General features: G+C 39.5%; 1 protein-coding gene across 8 annotated transcripts in view; it reads left to right on the forward strand.

The window, feature by feature from the left end:
- Positions 1–18,086, forward strand: part of GTDC1 (glycosyltransferase like domain containing 1) — a 179,147-nt gene that overhangs the window by 14,378 nt on the left and 146,683 nt on the right. For 7 of the 8 annotated variants that reach the window (XM_027656261.1, XM_027656266.1, XM_027656269.1 and 4 more), the window contains one exon: positions 10,489–10,694. The gene's annotated coding sequence lies outside the window, so the exon portion shown is untranslated. Of the gene's footprint in view, positions 1–9,944; positions 10,140–10,488; positions 10,695–18,086 lie in introns of those variants that run through there. The other variant, XM_027656265.1, reaches the window with a different exon arrangement.

Below are 18,086 nucleotides of genomic sequence, written 5' to 3' on the forward strand. Positions count from 1 at the left end.
TGCAGTCAGGGCAGGCTACTGTGAAGCTTATTTGATAAATTATAGTTTGTCTCATCAGCACAATACTTTGAGAGAAATGACTTAACATTGGGTGGCTTCTTTCTGATTCAATAAGCAACCCTTCCATTATATATCAGTTTTGGAAACAAGCTAACCGTGTGTGTGTGTGTATACACATATGCACATATATGTATATATATATATATCACAGAATCATAGAATGGTTTGGGTTGGAAGGGACCTTAAACATCATATATATATATATGTATAAAGTATAGAACATCCTGAAATAGGTACAATGGAATTCCAGTTATACAAACAAAAAGTGAGCGTCAAAGTAGTTGTGTATTCAGTGTTAATGATCTGTATTTCATGTGAAAGGCTGACCTTTGCAGGACCTTTTCTTCAGAAGTAAAGAATGGGCTAATCTGTTTCTCCCGCAGTTGGAAGGGCAGCTGGAAATTTGGTTGATCTTATTTTTTTCAGCATAACTATCACAGGGAATGATAGGGCCAGTTGCTGAGATTACAAAGGACTGTGCAGCCCCAGGCATCCTCCCCTATGTGCGAAGAACGATGCTGTTTAATGCAAAAAAAAATGAAGTGCCTAAGTTCAGACTGAACATTGATTCAGATCAGGAAAAATGGGATCCTTCCCGATGACTTAAAATGAATGCATGAGACTTATATATGATAGTTCATATAAATCAAGGTGAATGGGCATAAATTACACATTCATTGTGATTATTACTTGAACTGCTTAACATGTGTAACCTGGTAAGCGTTGGCCAGTATTGTATTTAACTTTAAAGACAGTGTTAGAACACTGTATTCTGAATTTTATTCAATTGATTGATTATGATGGTCTAAAGCTCTACAACCCAGAGTTTGAGGCAGAGAGAGGAATGGGCAAGAGCTTGCATGTGTTCTGCATGGGGCATGTGAGGTTTTTTACATCTGGTGATCTAGTTACTCATATGTAAAGCAAGTTTTTTTTTTTTGTAATAAGAATCTATTTAAAATGCTATTTTTAAGTCAATGTAAACCTATTTTAAATATCTTATATTAGATATGTAAATGCTGTTCTGCATACAAAAGAATTCTGTCCACACAATTGAGTAACTTCAGCTTAAGCCAATTTTCTGCTTCCAACCTCTTAATTGTTCTTTAATCTATGAAGTACAAAGAATTAAATGTGTCCAGTCTTATTAAACATTTGGTTCATTATGATCAGGAAGGTGATTTACAGTTTGGGTCTTGGGATGTGGGTCTGGCACTTTAGGCTGTTGAGAGTTGTTTTAAAGGTTCAGTGCTGTTAGAGTTTGTTGCTTCTGCTAACAAGGCTTTTGCAAAGAAAGCTTCCAGAATGTTCTATAGTATCCAAATAAGAGACTGAGATGTTGTCTTCAAGTGTTTAAATTTATGATCCATTGAAGAGATATTTTTGGCGACACGGTGAGGGGTCACTCTTCAGAACTGAAAGGTCACAGAATAGTTTGGATTGGAAGGGCCTGTAAAGCTCATCTTATTCCAGCCCTTTGTCATGGGCAGGGACACCCTCCACCAGCCCAGGTTGCTTCAAGCCCTGTCCATCCTGGCCTTGGACACTTCCAGAGATGGGGCAGCCACAGCTTCTCTGGGCAACCTGTGCCAGGACCTCACAACCCAGCAGTCAGGAATGTCTTCTTGATACCTAATCTCACCCTGCCCTCTGGCAGTGGGAAGCCATTCCCCCTTGTCATGTCACTCCAGGCCTTTGTCCACAGTTGCTCTCCAGCTCTCTTGGAGCCCCTTTAGGCACTGGAAGGCGCTCTGAGGTCTCCTTGGAGCCTTCTCTTCCAGCTGAACATCCCCAGCCTGGCTCCATAGGAGTGGATCTAGAGAAGCAGAACAACCTGAGGTCAGGCCAAGGATTTAGTAGAGCAGCTGCAGAACATGTGAAGGATTGGGAAAAGGTTGGAAACATCGTGAATTTTTGTGGGCCAGCTCTCCTCCCTTTACCTGTTGTACCTCCTGAGTGGGTGAAAAGATGATGGAAGAGTATGTGTAGAGAATGTATGGACTCTGGTGTGATACAAGTGCACAGTCCTGTGTTAGGCTGATGTCTGGCTGGAGAGCAGCTCTGACTGGGGTATTAACCTTAATGACCTCTGCTGTGAGGTGTGCTAGGGTCTTGAGTCAAGTTCCTCACCTGAAACTGGTGTTGGGATACACAGTTCAATATATCTCATGTAGTTTTATTGGGTTTTACATGTAAGTAGATCTAGGAAGGCCTGGTAAGTCTGGAATTAGTTGGGTTTTTTTTCTTTCCATTTGTGTTTTAAATTAGACCAAGATCAGTCACTAGTTGTGTTCTCGGGTCCTCATGTATCTTACACAGCAATTCATGCTGCTTGTCGTCCTCAGCTCTCCCTACTTTTGCATTACTGTGGTTCTGGGTCTGTGCTTGATTTAAAGTCAATAAAAATCTCCATCAGAACTTCTCTTGGTGTTGACAGTCTCTAATCACTTAAGGTATTTTTTTTGCACATGAGCTTAGAAAAGACCATATTAAATTTGACTGATTTTTTTTGGGGGGGGAAATCCACATATTTTCATTGTTAGTGAAAACTGCAGATTGGAACCTCAAAGAGGAACACCAAGGGGCATCCTCTGTAGGTTGTCCCCACAGCATGTTTGGTCAAGAAAAGAAGCAGTTTAGGGAACATGACGTGTGGTTCTTGATGCAGAAAAAAGCTTCTGTGTGCCTAATACATTGGAAAACATTTGTTCAAGAGCATGTCTTCCCTGTGCAAAATTTGCCCCTCTAGTTTTATTAAGGTCAGTATCCATGTAGGTTCTCTCATACATACTCAGTGTGGTGCCTCAGGTCAGCTTTGGCTTGTAAATGCAACTTTAAGGAATGTTTTGTCTGGTCCTGTTAAAAAGCATTTCTGTAAGTTGTTTGTTTAGAAACTTATTTACTTCTACTCTTCCTGGGCTTGCCTTCAGTTCCTGCTTATAAAATAACAGCTGTAAATGAAACATTGTGCTTAACAAAGTTTATGGAAATAATCCTTATTATACATACACTCATTGACTGCATTTTGGTATTAATTTTAAGGTAATGTTTTCTGTTCTGGATGTTTAGGCAGACTTTTCTGGTCTTTACTAAAACTGGGCTTGGAAAAAATGTGTTGTGAGTTTTGTAGGAATAATGACAGTGTTGTATATTGGTGAGTATTAGAGTGAATCTGATATTCAGGGAGGAATTATCAAAATGCTGTTTCATAAAAATCAAATAAACTCAGTGACTGGATCAAGTGGGCAAGGTCACATGTCCCTGTGACATCCTGGCTTTACTCTTCACTACCAGAGAGGTGTCTGCTCTTCATCATGTGTTGTTGGCATGTTCCCTGAGAATGAACATTCCTCTTCTGTATTATTTCTTGATGCTTTTTCATTAATCCTTTAGAAGTACTGGACTGCTTAATGGAGTTGGAATAAAAAATAATGCATTTTCAGAAAGTCTTGCAGTGTGTTCTGTTTTCTTTCTGCATCTCACTTAAGTGCTAATCAATGAACTGATTCTAATTCCAGTCACTGCTCAGGTGAGATCAGGGTGGACAGTGCACTCTGTAAATTAGGTGTGAAGGAGTGGGGGAAACGCACAAGCAGGTGCTGTGCAGGGCCAAGGCAGGTCTGGCTGGGCTTGGTTTTATCTCTGTTTGCTCCCTTGTGAGTCAGGGCAGGCTGGCAGGGCTGGCACTCAGCAGGAGTGAAGTGGATATCCTGGGAAGAAACTGGTCCTGTAGGAAACTGCTGAGGTGTTAGTTTTCTACCTGTGCTTGTGTATCTGTTTTATTGCTTGAGTTGTCTGTCTCCTCAGCTGGGCTGTGCTGGTGACAGAGGCAAAGAAGAGGCAACTTAGTCCCTCTTCACTGTTGGTGGTGTAGCACAGCTTTGTGATGAGAAGCCTCGTTTGATGGAGGTTCTGCAAGTTGGAAGTGACTTTAGCTCAGCATCTTTTGTGGGGAGGGGCTGATTCTGGGGCTGGATGGTGGATGCTCACACCCAAAAGAGCATCCCAAGGTGGTGGACACCCCAGCTAGCAGCAAACTCCTGTGACTTCTGCCTGCCCTGTTGTCTAGCAGACAGATTCATGGCACAGCACCAGGTGGTTAGTTGGAATGAAGGAGAAGAGAAGCAGGTTGTTTGGGAAACCACTTCTCATACTTGGCATTTCTTTAAACAGTTTAACTCTTAGTGGCTACTAAAAAATTTTTACCTTTATCTCAGTTTTGCCATCAGCCTTCATAAGGCTTTTGGTAGCTGATGCCTCGTGCCTCTTGATGCCCTAATAAAAGCATGGTGGGATTACTTTTTAAGTACTGCTTACCTGTCCTGGAATGAAGGTTTTCTTATGATTAAACTTCTGAAATTCTGAGTTGGTAGTAGAGAGCCACAGTTTTGCTTATAAATAAGACTAGAGTATTTTAACAAAAATTTGTTACCAATTACCTTTAAGGTTTCTGCCTAAAATTTAAAGCTTACAGTTTATGATATTACATAGATAGTGAGGAAAACTTAAGTAGTGTTTCTTGTGTGTCAGATAATTTCAAAATTAGATTTATTATGGGTATATTATGATAGACAGAATTACAACTCAAAGTGACTGTTCCCTGGAAGTGGCTGTCTGCTGAAAATGTCCCCGATAATCTCTGGGGGAACTGACCTGGGTGTAATTAATTTTTTATTGAAAGAAATCCATTTATCTGCAATGTGAACAACAGAAAAAGAGAGCAAGACATCAGAAATAAAGGTGCAGCTGCCTCTGCTTTTCTAGTTAAGAATTCTCCACTCCTGAAAATCCAGCCTTGGCAGACGGTAGATGCCAAGGATTGAGATCTGGGGCTTGTATTGCTTCCACTTAGTTAAGATATTTCCCCAAAATTCTTTTGCCCAAGCTGAAACCATTTCATTGAATGTATCTTCCCCCTAGCACTCTGATATTCAGTAACCTGTAAGTTCTGTTCGAGCTGTGAGTTGCAGAGTGTTTCTAATGCTCTGTTTGAGGGCAAGGTTGCTGTTTTTTTTTTTTCTTTAAATTTTAAGAGCATTTTATATAATGATGTTCCTGTCATGCTTTTGGCCATGAATCAGCACAGCATTTCTGTGCAGGCTTTAATTGAAGCGTGGAGTTGTCTCACTGTGCAAATGTTGAAGTCACTGAGACTATTAATTAAAATTAAGTATCTGCATAAGTGCTTTTTCTAAAAATAAGTTGCTTCATAACAGCTTTGGGCCATATTTGGGGAGGAGGGGGATTTTTTTTTTTCAAACTTTGAAAATAGGTATATAATTCTCTCCAGACTGTGTGATGATAAAACATAGCAGCAATACCAGAGGGGCAGAATGTTCATGGTGTGGAGCGTGAGCTTTCTGCCTTGTCGGATGTCACCTAAGCTGCAATTTATTGATTTTTAAACAGAATAAAACTGTTATGGCTTTTGTATTGCACAGAGAGTGGTGTCAAGGAAAACTGTAGGAGAAGTTACTGCTTAAGCTACCCCTGTAGTGGAAGCACACAAGTTACAGGAATCAGTCAGTTCTTTATCTTCCTTAGAGTGCCTGGTTACAACTCTGTTTTTCTTGCATCAGTTACTTAAAGCTGGCGCTTCTCAGTGTGAGACTCCTTAGCTGCTTGTGCTGTGTGTCATTTATGTTTTCTAGCTGTAGTGGAAGGCATTAAAAATATTACCAGGGAATGCTGAGCTGTGGTTTTTCCCATATGTATTAGACAATTTACTACACAAATTTACTGTACAATTTACTTTATAAAATTATCTGGTTTATTAATTCTCACAGCACCTTGGCGAAATCATGTCCTTTTATCTCCTTAGTCTGGCTCTTTACCAGACTCACTTTACAATACCAGCCTGGTACTTTTTTTCTGATTTCTTTTAAAAATACTCACAAGCTCCAGCATTCCCCACCTGCAGCAAACCAGTAGTGGAGGGAAGAAATCACTGGCAACGTGGAAGAGGGGAATGTGTATTGAGCTGCCTGCGCTGTCAGGTTTCGGATTGCACCTTTCTGTCTCTCCTTGCAACGCTTATTTTTAAGATCTCTGATGTGCCTTTTTGCAGATATTTGTGATGTTTATAAAGCACTGACCCTGTTGTTATGCAGGAAGAGATGAGGGACCTTGATGTATGTGATAGCAACTGGGATGAAGCCTCGTTTGCCTGAGGTCACACAGAGGTCTGAGGCTGGATGCAGAATTGGAGCGCTGGTGTTTTCTGACCAGAAGATGATGTTTCTGAGGTGCTTCAGCACGTTGTGTGTTGATATGCTCAAGCTGTTGGGTTTTTAATGCTGCATTTCCTAGTCTTTATAATACTATGGTTAGTAGTAGAAACTGGGAATTCACTGTATGTGAATACGGTGGTTCTTGCTGAACATCACATGGTTGTTTCTAGAAGTGGGACTCTGTAGGTTCCTGTTTTAAGTCATTAATTAATATTGTTGGTGGGGGTTGCATTTGTCTAGTGCCAGTGCTAAAAGTTCCTGTGAAGTATTGCCACGTGAACACAAAGCAAAATTTACATTGTTTGGGGAAAAACAGCAATGTTGCCATCTTTGCTATGAGCACATCAGTCGCTCTTTATTGCTTTTTAAATTTGATTTCGTTGTAGTGTGGCGAGCTTTTCAATAAACATAGTGGTTTCATTTATATAACACTAGAATTATTGTTAATGCACAGTTTCATACTGCGAATTACGTATGTAATACCGTGTCCAGTGGGATCCTGTATCACAAAATTTGCATAGTTATAGTGCTGGTGACATCGTATCTCATACAAAGAACCCAGGGACCTGATACAATATCAGTAAAACTGTCTCATAGGTATGATTCAAACAGTTTTATTAGCAACATATGGGGTATGAAGGAGCCACAGAGGGTAGTTTTGAGTGTAAGGGTGCTGGCCTATCTTTTTCAGCCTGTAATTATATCAGTCCTCTTCTATGGCATTATTTGTTGCTGCTCTGGGATTGCTGAAAAATAACTACTAATATGATGACACAAAGGATCAGAATAAATTATAATTGTTGACTTTACAAGAAATTCATTGGCAAAAAGGCTTACTGTCCTAAGCTCGGGTGTCATTTCTGGTGTAGCTTCATTGCTAAGCCACTATACTAAAAAATACATTTTTGAAAGTCTTGGGGTTTTCTGGCAACCCTATCCTGCTGTATTGGATGCTTTTGTGATCTGACAGATACGAGGAAGAAACTTTTTGGCTGCATTTTGGTTTTTAATCTTAAGCTAAAGGAGTGCATTTTGTTTAATTGATAGTAGGATATTGAACTCTTGTTCCCCAAATGGAACATACTCTAATTAATCATCTTGAAATAAAGAGTTCATAATTTAAATTGTGACATTAAAAACTTGCGAAAAATATAATTAGAATAATTAGAAAATTACAGTAGTACTCTGTTTAGTTGTACTTCTTAAAATCATGATATATATTAAAAATAAAACTTTTTACGTGTTGTAAAAACAAAAAAAGTTTGGAGGTTTAATGTTCCTGCCAGTCGTCTGATGGAAGAACCACAGTATGTGTAGCTATTAGAAAAAAGTGCTATCTGACTACTTCCTTGGTAATTTTTTGAAATCCTTGTGTTTTAGAGACTCTGGGCTGAGCAGTGTCTTTTTGCACAACAGGCTGTGTGGAGAATTAGGGCTGTTACATGGATTCTGCTCAGAATTACTTCTGAATTCTGTTCTTCCACATGGAGGTTCAGCACTTAAAGAACAGTCTGGGGGACAGAACAGGTGAAGATCAGCAGGAGATCTGTGAGGATGGGTCATCTGTGCCTCTGCAGTGCTGGGACTTCTGTGTTGCTTTACTGGTTTAGAAGCATCTTTTCATCCATTTTTCTCCATTCCATTCCCGTTGTTTCAGTGTAGATCCATACTATAACTGTAACAATATAATAAATACATAAATTGATCTGTAAGGGATCCTGAGAATTGTTCATCTCTTGTTTTCAGGTAGGGTGAAATGTGTTTGGATCATTCCTGACTTAATTATGCATTAAAAAAAATACAGTAAAAAAAAAATGTAATTTGTAATTTAATTGCTAAACTACTTCTTTCTTAGGGTTCAAGCTCTCAATCCAGTTGAAGATATATTAAAATTCCAGTATTCACTTGCAATGCCTCCCAGAGGTCAGTGTTACTTGCTGATGTTTTTAAGTGCATGCTCTGCAAGCCACCAGTGAAAATACTGAATCACACTGGAGTGAGGACACAATCCTGCCTGTTTCCCGTGTTCTGGCATTCTCATGGAAAACCACTGGACTTACTCCCACCATGCAGCTTTACACCCTGTGTGTTACTGGTTCTTAGTGATATAACCTAGACTGTATTGTCTCTTATTTTATTTCCTAAAATGTACTGTGAGAAAACCTGACTGAAGTCAAGATGCATTTCTGGTCGAAGGGGAAAATTAAGATTAGTTTGATGTGACTTTTGTTTTTTCCCCTGACAAGTCTTGTTTGGCCAATCCTCTAGGTGTGCACATATAGGTGGTTTAATCTCTTTGTTTGGTATCCTGTGGGTATGGAAGTAAGGTTTAATTGTCTGTAATTCTCATTTTCTTCTCTTTCGGGTAAGTTTTTTTGCTGGCATTTCATGTCTTTGGGAGCTTTTCTGACTTTCACAAGCTTTTGAAGGTAATTACAGGTGACTGAAGAGCTATTTCAACTAGTTCTTTTGGTATTCAGTAAGGACTCCAGACTTTGCCAGTTTGAATTTGTCTCTCATCCTCTTCCTACCTTATCTCTCTGGAAGCTTTGACTGGAAACTCTCTGACAATTTAATTACTGTTGAGAATCTCAAGTTCTTCTGTGAAGACCGAAGCAAAAAAGTATTAAACCTTGTCATTTTGAGAAATAAATAGAAACATGTTGTCTGGCTTGTGATTGAGAAGTGGGCAGATACCAACTTTTAGGTGTATAAACATCACAATCATCTTCTGATCTTTGTGTCTAACACAGTCGTTCCTCTGGCTCCAACACAACCAGCTACAGGGTGAAATGGTCATTTTTAGTGTGTCTCCAAGTCAGCTCACTCTTTAGACATCCTTAAGCATAAACTTTTACTGTTTTAATGTATTTTTTTTTCCTTTTTAATGTAATTTTGCTCTTTTTCATACTTTAATGTTTTCTCCTTTCCCATATCATTTTTTGTTTGGAGTAGAAAGTTCACACCCACTTTGCTGAAGATGGTAAAGGAGTGATTTCTGAAATTAACTATTAAATAAAAAAAGTTATATAAACATATCTGGACATCACATCATAGGGACTTCAGAGCTGTCTCAGGAGCCTCTAGAACCACTCATGTTAATTGTTGCATATCTTGTAAATGTGTTTATTTCAAAGTACTGGAAGACTTCCAAAACATTGCTGTATTTAAAAGGGCAAAAAGGATGTCACAGTGGATTTAGCCCAGGACAAAGTAAACTAAAGGTTAACTTGGACTTCCATCAGTGAAGGCTTAAAAGCTAAAAAAAAAATTAAATAATTAATGTTGGTCACTATGGTTTTGTGATAGAAGGATTTGTGAGACAAAGCTGATTTTTTTTTTTAATAGGACTGTGTGCCTGGCTCACATTGCTATATTAAACTAATTTCTTTTAAAGCATTAAATCTTTGCAAGAAAATATTTTGATATAAAACTTCGGATTCTATGTGGCTGAGATACAGAAAAATATTAAAAATGCCCTGTTGCTTTAAAAAGTGTAGCTTCTAATGGGATGAGAAAGACCCACATTTAGTGGGTCTCCAATGTGTTCGTGGCCCAGATACACTTAGCCAGCAGTTTCATTGGTGATTTAATTTTTGCTCCTTTATTTTTCAGATGATGCAAAGAATACTGGAGAAATATTTCCAATCAGTCACATAGTTCAGTCACGAAAATACAAGAAAACTGTAGCTGGTACAGAAAACGGGTTGGGAAACTCCAGTGTAAGGACACAGGGATGCCATGAGGAGAGGCAGGGAGAGCTGGCACAGTTTAGCCTTGAGATGAGTGGGCTCAGGGGCACAAGCTGAAATAGAGGCAATTCCATTAAAACATGGAAAGTTTTTTACTGTGAGTGGTCAGACGTTGGAACAAGTTGCCCTAAGAGGCTGTGGAGTCTCCATCTGTGGAGATACTTTGGGATAAATATTTGTGATGTAGTATTGAGTAGTTATTTGATGAAGCTTCTTCACAGAACCTCAGAATGGTTTGGGTTGGAAGGACCTTCAGGATGATCTAGTTCCAGCCCCCTGAACATGGGCAGGGATACCTTTCACTAGACCAGCTTGCTCCAGGGCTGGTCTTGAACACTTATAGGGATGGGGACTCCACAACCTCTCTGGGCTTCTCTGAGACCCTTCTTAGGTTAAAACACCTGGAAAGTTAGATCAGCTGAGCTCAAATTCTCTTTTCTTTTCAGCCCTCAACTCTACTCAGATTAAAGAACGCTACCACAATTGGGGAAATTGCACTTAGCCATCTGTCCATTGGACTGAAGCAGATAGAATGAGTTGGAAAAAGTCCTGCTCCCCGCTGGGATCCGTAGCCAAGATTCCCAGACTGGTTTGATGAAGAGCTCTGAAGCAGCACTGCCTGGTCTTTTACTGCTCCCAGTTTTGGATGCAGGTAATAATACTTCTGATAAATATGATGTTTCTTAAAAGAAAAAGAGAGAGGGTGTAGTTCTTGATGGGTCCAGTGGATTTGGAGTTCTTAATGTTACTAGGTGTCTACTAATGATTTTTTATTGTGCTTGCCCTGATATAATGGCACAGTTCACATTGTGCTCCCAGTGTGTGGTAAGTGTGGCAAAGTTACAGGTTTTGGGAATCAAAGGAAGCTCTCCTTCAAGGCAAGATTAGCAACATGCTTGATAATTTCACTTTTTCTCATTTTTAATCAAAACCTGCATTCACATGGTTGAAGCAGAGGGGGAAATGTTAAAATCATGAACAAAGTATGTCTGGTAACAATTGTGCTGTACCTGTAATTCCTGTGGCTGTACAGGAGGCACAGACTGACAGACCCAAGTAACAGGTGGGCCCTACAGCAAAACAGGAAGATATGATCAAAAATATTTGACCATTCAGATATGTTTCCTACTTACTCTTCTACCTCCTCCCACCAAAAAACGAAAATGTGGAATTCCATTGTTCAAACTAGTGGTAACCAACAGTGAATTGAGATTGTATTTCATTATTGTTGGTGGGGAAAATTAGTTTTCCTCATGCTGAGAATCAATAAATTTTCAATATTTTCAAATTAAATGTTAAATATTATTAATTAAATGTTTTTTATTAAATATTTAAATACAAAGTCTCAAAAATTTTCAAGATGGAAAGACTCAATTGTAGCAGGTTCTGTGCCTGTAAAACTGATCTAAGCCTGGTCCCTTTAAGGAAAGAAGCAGCTGTGGCACAGGGTGTCAGTGCCATTCCTTCTCTTCTCCTCTTTCTTTTCCAGTAACTTCTGAATTCATCAGGCAACCTGTACTGAATGTAATAGAAGAGTAACAAATTAAAGGTATTAATATAGATATGTGGTGAAGTAATGAAAAGACAGTCTCATAGACTGCAACAAGTGAGAGGCTGTGGTGGAAGCTCGTACAAGACAGCAGAGAAGCCAAATATTTCTTAGATTATGGTGCTTATATTGACACCCATTTCTTCTGGTGTACTAATTGATTTGTGTATTTGTGTATACTCTTTTCCTCTCTCATCTTGCTGTTTCCTTAGAATCAGAGAATCGTGGAGTGGTTTGGGTTGGAAGGGACCTTGAAGCTCATCCCATTCCAAACCCCCCCACCATGGGTAGGGACACCTTCCACTAGGCCAGGTTGCTCAGGGTGGCATCCAGGCAGGTCTTGAACACTTCCAGGGATGTGTTACATCCTTACAGTAGCTGTTTTTGCTCCGAGCATTTAGGTTTTTAAGGGATTTTTTAAATTCTAAAAGGTGCCTTGTTAAGAAGCTCTTTATCAGCTGCTTTTTATTGTGAAGGTGAAGGATTTTTTCCTATCATTCTTCATTCAGTCTTTTCAATAATATTAATAAAATAGGAGTATTATTAAACTATCAGTTGAGTAGTCAAGAGTCTTTAGGGAGTAAGTAAGTTGTATAAGAATAGCTTTTTTTGTATTTTAAAATTCTGTGGGGTGTAGTCAATGAATGGTATGTCATTCTCAGTGTAATGTAGGAAATATTTGCCTAATTTGATTATTTGCAGAGGCAACCAGTGAGATAGCAAAGCCATAAGAAATAACTTGTTGAAAAAGTAGATTTTTTGGAAAGCCTAGTTGAGTAGTAGGTACTGCAGGAAATAACAGACTTTCAATTACTTACATGAAATCAATGCCAAGGACTGTATGTTTTTGAGTAGTGAATTAATTTATGATTAAAGTTTTAATTATTTGTTTGCATCCTAATTTCTGCCACGTTTCAAGTTTAATTAAATTTGAGATACAGGAGTAAACAATAAACTCCAACCCCTTCCCTTTTTTCCCAATAGTTAAAACCACCGTGGTGCTTTCTCAGTGGGAGGTTTTGCCTCAGGAATTGGGCAGAGATGAACGTTCACATAAAGTAGTGTTGTCTTCTGGTATGTGTCAGCAGGTGGGAGAGGACAGGTAAGACATCCCCTGTCCAGAGCTGGGGACAAACAGCCTCACGTAGGAAGAACAGTGTCTTTCGTCTGATGCAAACCCCAAGTGAGTGAAGTTGATGTGATGGCAGGAAAAAAAGAGTCTTGCTGGTTCACACAATTACATACCATGTATTTTTTTACAGTAAACTGTAAATATTGTGTTTTGAAGAGGGAACTATCACAGAATCAATCAGGTTGAAAAAGACCTCTGAGGTCATCGAGTCCAACCTGTGACCAACCATCACCTTGTCACGCAGACCAGAGCACTGAGTGCCACATCCAGTCTCTTCTTAAACACCTCCAGGTACGGTGCCTCTACCACCTCCTGGGCAACCCATTCTGATGTTAAATCACACTTTCTGTGGGAAATTCAACCTGATGTCCAGCCATCTGCAATTGGCATTATACAGGATAAGTTTTTCAGAAGTTGTTGAGAGTCTTTGAACTACCATTTTCAGAAACGATTTAATTGTGTAGATGCTCAAAACCTCATTTTACCTCCATGAGACTTCCACCTTCTCCTTTTGAAAATGTAGCTTCAATGTACTTGGGTGTTTTTTTCTAAAATACTTTTAATTGTGCACAGTTTCATCTGGTGTAGAGCACAGGGGACGGACAGGTGCTGAAATACTGTGAGCACATGCAAAACAATCACAAGCCTGAGGGCAGACAGGTGTTTATTGGGGTGAGTGAAGATTGGATGGAGACCACCAGTGCTGCTCTTGGAGGTGACCAACTTTCTGTATCTCTTAATTCCAGGCGTATCCTGGGTAGGTGAGCACAACCTGTCCATCTGCAACTCGTTTCACGCTTCAGTGGCAGTTAAGTGGCCCCATAAACATTAGTGAGTTCCACATGTAGGCTTTGGTATGCAAGTGTTGTTAAGGGTAAAAGAAAATAGAGGGTTGGTCTCAGCCTTTGGCTCATTTGCTGCACCAGGGTGCTCATAAAAATGCAACACCATGTGCAGGTTGCAGAATTATGGAGGTGACAGTTGTGTTCTTGGCTGCTCAGGTCCAGGAGAATGAAAACCTCTGCTCTGGTCTTCTCCCAGCCACCTCCTTCCTTCACAAGCCTTTCCCGCATCACCTGAGCACTCAACTTGTCCTCATCCCGTCTGGAAAGGTGGCAGAGTGCTGATGACCAGCTGGATTGTGAGGTGCATCTGTTCACTGTACCTAATCCATTTCTGTTCATAGAATCCTCAAATGATTTGGGTTGGAAGGGACCTTTAAAGACCATTTAGTCCAACTGCCCCTGCAGTGTTTGAAGCCAGTTCCCTCTGAATTTGTACATTTGTCTTGTGTGGTCAGTCGTTTTCACAAAGGACATGCAACTCTGTTTGAAATTGAATTAATTTAATTTTTAACAAGACTAATTTTCACAAGTAAAAGCCTAATAGAAACCTAGCTGATGTAAGAATTTTTCAAAATCATTGGAGGCTTACAAATGATAAAGCTTAATTTGAAACCAGGGAAGGAAGAAATTCTTCCCTGTGAAGGTGGGGAGGCCCTGGCATAGGTTGCCCAGAGAAACTGTGGCTGCCCCATCCCTGGAAGTGTCCAAGGTCAGATTGGATAGGGCTTGGAGCAACCTGATCAAGTGGAAGGTGTTCCTGCCTATGGCAGGGGAATGGAATGAGATGATCTTTAAGGTTCCTGCCAACATTGACCATTCTAGGATTCTAAAAACTTCTGAAGTCTTCCGTTGTTCTGTGGGGTGTTACTGTGAGAAGCTTGGGGTTTTTTTGTTTTTTTTTTTTTTTTTTTTTTTTCTAAATTGTGGAAATACAGTACTTTAAAATCTGAGGAATATGTCTTGGTGCAAAGCAAAACAATATCCTGTGTTGAAACAGTAGCAGTGGGGAAGGAGTACAGACAGTCTGAGTCATGTGGTTACTGCTGTGGAGGTGCTTCAGAGACTAAAACTAGAGCCCCTTCTGACATGTCTCCCCTGCAGAAGAAAAGGCAAGTGTAGACCTGGAGTTGGTGCACTGTATGTACTCATATCTATTTATACATAGGCTGATAGGTGTTTTTCCTGACAACTTAAATTTGAATATTATCTACTGGAAATTTCACAGGATTCTGGTAAAAAGCTAATAATTATTTTTAGGTGATTTCCAGTGTGTAATCTCATTAGATCACTGTTTCAGCATATTTTTCAACAGTATCTTCTCTTTTTTTTTTTTTTTAACGAGACAAAACAGGGGTAGTTACTCTGATGTTTGATAGGAAACAACAGCTGGATGGGTGCTGGCTGGAACCTGCCATTGTGCTGCCAGTTCAGCTGAGCCAACATGCTTGGTAGGCCCCTGGTGTAGCCAGAATAGCTCTTGCAGAAGTAAATCTTAAAATACCAATTTTCTGCCTTGTTTTGTGATTTTGTTTTTTATTGTTCTCTGTATGTTGTTTCTTTCTTTTAATTTTTCGTAAATTAATAATGTTCATAAAGCAGAACAATTCTAAGCATGTTGCAGGGCCACAGTTACAAGCAGTTTAAGAATATTGCTTAGGATGGGCTCAAAGTATTCCAAATATGGACTTTATATGAAAATATGTATGTATGTATATACACATCTCTTCACTTAAGGGATATTTAACTTTTACTGGCTTAGAGACCCTGTAACAGATAGGGGTGCAGATTTTTAGGAAGAAATATTCTCACTAAGATGCAACCTGTGCAGAACTCTTGATCCTGGCTCACCTGGGGCATAAAAATTTTGAAATAAATCCTGGATTTTAGACTGTGATAGTTTTAGGACACTGAATGAGCTTGCTGTGCTGACTGGTTCATCTCAGCTTAGAATGGAAACTAAAACCCCTCCCTGCACCTAGGGGGGAAGCCAAAGAGGAAATAATGACTTAAATCATGTCTTTATCCTCTGTACTGAAAGAAGATAAAGGGGTTTTTTAAACTTTTTATGCAGACAAGCTGTCTTTTGTCATGTAATAAGTTTTTGGCAATTTAATTATAGTCTTAAAAATGCCCAAGTGACTGTACAGTTCAAAAAGCATTTGGCAAAACCAAATTGCGTGTTCTGAGGTCAGCAAAAACTTACTGATTGGAGTGGCATTTTTTTAGTCTGTGAGAGTATTGGCAGCTAAAAGAGGTATGTATTTCTATGTCTTCTGTGAAGCTGTAATGAAAATGAAGTTATGACTGTGAAGCTTCCAGTTTTGACAATAAGAGTGGCCCTTCTATCTCTGAAGGCTGATGAGTTCTTCATACAAGTTGAAACTGTAAATATTTTATGGCTCAAGATGAGTTGCTGGGATCCAAACATAAATTTTGGGAAGTAAAAGGAAAAAAATTGAGTGAATGTGCCTGCATCCTTGACTCTATTGAATTGCTGCAGTAAAGAGCCATATGGTATTTTGGTAACTTCTGTGCATTGGAAAATTATAGATTACAAGTGCACTGGACCTGCAGCCATCCCATGTACAGGAATATGACTAGTTCAGTAAAACAGCACTTTCTGTCCAGCTTGCACTGTCCAGACTGCTGAAGAATTTTACCTAAACTACCAGATTAAGTGTTTCCATGTATTAGTCGGTGTGGAAGGAGAGGGGAGCCCAAGACCATGGGGCCCAAACCACAGTCTCTAATTTTCTTCTTTGCGTAGAACACTCAGGAAGAAGACTATTTTCCTGTTCCTTCTTTGAAAATGAAAACAAAAGAGTTTGACATCCTTTTACTTTTTCAGTCAAGTGTCACTCATCCTAAAGTTGTAATAATCAATTCAGAATGGCTACTTACACTTCTTTACAGAATTTGATTAAAGAGCCTTGCAGATAAGTTAAAGACCACAAAAAAACCGAAACCTCATACCTTCACAACTTTAAACTGAATTAGTTGTTTCTTTGAATTGCCTGTTTTCAGTCATGTTGCCATAGGTATCAAAGCAGCGAGCTGTTATCATTCCTTTGTGAGGATTGCTGCTGTTTTATATTCACGTAGCAGCAAATCAAAGGATGGGTCTTCAGACAGGAAAAGGGGGAAGGTGTGTTGTTTTAAAGATATGCAAAACACACCTAGAGCGAGTAGGGCCAGGTACGGTGGGTACACATGCGGATGCACCAACGGGGATTTGCATATGGCAGCAGCATAATTACTTACTGTGTGCATTCATGGAAAATGCTTATCTTGGTTGCTAAACCTTTCTTCTGACTTCTTTTTATCCCTGCCAGCTAAAGCTCGCTCAGATACTGCTGCTCCCTGCACTCATGGCTTTCACGTGGTGTTTGAAAGGACCCTGCGTTTTAGCTGCCAGTGAGTTTTAATGATACATCCTGCTCTTATTGATTTGTGTTCAACTCTGCTTAGCCCAAAAGGGATGTCTCCATTTAAAGGGATTTGCAAAAACCTACTGGAACAGGTTGTGTTGTGCCTGCCCCATCCCTGGAAGTGTCCAAGGCCGGGTTGGACGGGTCTTAGAGCAACCTGGGATAGTGGAAGGTGTCCCTGCCCATGGCAGGGAGGTGTAATGAGGTGATCTTTGAGATCTCTTCCAATCCAAACAATTCTATGATCAAAGAACAAATAGAAAAATATTAGTTTTGGCATCAGTGATAACAACCTATAAAGCATTACTGCAGCACATGCCGAGGGAAGGTGTTTTGGCTTAATCTTGTGCCCAGCTTTATACATGTGACTGCCAGTAATTTAAGTGTGAGCTCCTCATCTGCCTGATTCTGCTCTCCAGCACAAAGATTTCCCCATCATGAAGATGTGGTTGTTCTGTTTATCTTCCCGTAAGCACATACGACCCAGTAATGGAAACACAACTTAAATGAGTAGAGCCATCAACCCACTCGTGCAGGCAGAGCTGTTGGAACCTGTAGAGCTTCTTGTACCAAAAAAAGGGTATTTGGGTGATCATGATTGTTTTTGCACTTGCACCTTTTAGTACTGGTTTTTATTTAGTGTCATGTCACTAGATAAATGTTTAATTTAATCCTAACTTGCAAGACCTGCTTTAAAGCTGCATGCAGTGAATGATTTTCTTTTGAAGACTTGAATCTATTTACAGAATCTCACTACTGTTTTTATCTAACTTTGCTGTGTTTTCTTTCAACTTTGGAAATGCATTAGCTGTAAACCGCATGTAAAATGTCTTCAGTCTTTGAATTGATGTTTTATTTAGGAGCCTGGCATATCTGTGAATCTAAATTGAAAACAAAATGTGATTTAGTGAGGAAATAGTTAATAACAAAATAGTACCAATAGTGTTTGAAGAGGCTGTTAGTTTTGCTCAGGAAATTTTCGTTTTCTAGAATTTGTGCTAACTCATTATTTGTAATACTGAAACTGCTCCTTACCAATCATACCAATCCCCTGCATGAAGAAATGAAAGTAATGCTTGCAATTCTGGGT

Source organism: Corapipo altera, unplaced genomic scaffold (assembly GCF_003945725.1).
Source record: "Corapipo altera isolate COAL_440 unplaced genomic scaffold, ASM394572v1 68, whole genome shotgun sequence".
Classification (NCBI taxonomy): domain Eukaryota; kingdom Metazoa; phylum Chordata; class Aves; order Passeriformes; family Pipridae; genus Corapipo; species Corapipo altera.